The following is a 1,151-nucleotide window of genomic DNA, read 5'->3' as shown; positions in this document are numbered from 1 at the left end:
AAGGACCAAAATAGATTTCTGAAACTTGCTCTCCAGCATAGAGATGCTAAATCGAAGAAGTGAGGAGGTACAAGAGCTAAACAGAAAATTTCAAAGGTCAGCTCGAGAAGACAAAGTCAAATATTATAGCAAAATGTGCAAAGACCTGAAGTTAGAAAAACAAAAGGGAAGAACACACTCAGCATTTCTCAAGCTGAGGGAACTGAAGAAAAAAATTCAAGTCTAGATTTGAGGCGTTGAAGGATTCTATGGGCAAACTACTAAATGATATAGAAAGCATCAAAAGATGGAAGGAATACACAGAGTCATAGTACCAAAAAGAAATGGTCAATGTTCAACCATTTCAAGAGGTAGCATATGATTTAGAGCCAATGACACTGAAGGAAGAAGTCCAAGGTGTACAGAAGTCACTGGCAAAGACTAAGGCACAGGGAATGGATGGAATACAAATGGAAATCTTTCAAGAAACTGATGCAGCCCTGATGGCACTCACTCATCTATGCCAAGAAATTTGAAAGGCAACTACCTGGCCTACTGACTGGAAGAGATCTGTATTTGTGCCCATTCCAAAGAGAGGTGACCCAACTGAGTGTGGTAATCATCAGACAATATCATTGATATCCTATGCAAGTAAAGTTTTACTAAAGATAATGCAAAAACAGCTGCAACCACATATTGACAGAAAACTTCCAGAGGTTCAAGCTAGATTCAGAAGAGGATGTGGGATGAGAGAGATCATTGCTGACATCAGGTGGATCTTGGCTGAAGGCAGAGAAAAGAAAGATATTTACCTGTGTTTTATTAACTACACAAAGGCTTTCTATTGTATGGATCATGACAAGCTATGGACAACAACGCGAAGTGTGAGTATTTCTGGAACACTTAATTGTGCTCACGAGGAACCTGTACATAGACCAAGAGGAAGTTGTTTAAACAGAACAATGAAACACCGAATGGTTTAGAAGTAGGAAACGTGTGTGCCAGGGTTGTATTCTTTCACCATACTTATTCAATCTCTATGCTGAACAAATAATCTGAGAAGCTGGATTATATGAAGAAAACATGGCACCAGGACTGGAGGAAGACTCATTAACAACCTGTGATATGCAAATGATACAAGAAAGTGAAGAAGACTTAAAATACTTACAGAT

The sequence above is a fragment of the Chrysochloris asiatica genome, unplaced genomic scaffold, assembly GCF_000296735.1.
Source record: "Chrysochloris asiatica unplaced genomic scaffold, ChrAsi1.0 scaffold00026, whole genome shotgun sequence".
Taxonomy (NCBI): Eukaryota; Metazoa; Chordata; class Mammalia; order Afrosoricida; family Chrysochloridae; genus Chrysochloris; species Chrysochloris asiatica.
Note: the sequence above shows the minus strand (reverse complement) of the source record.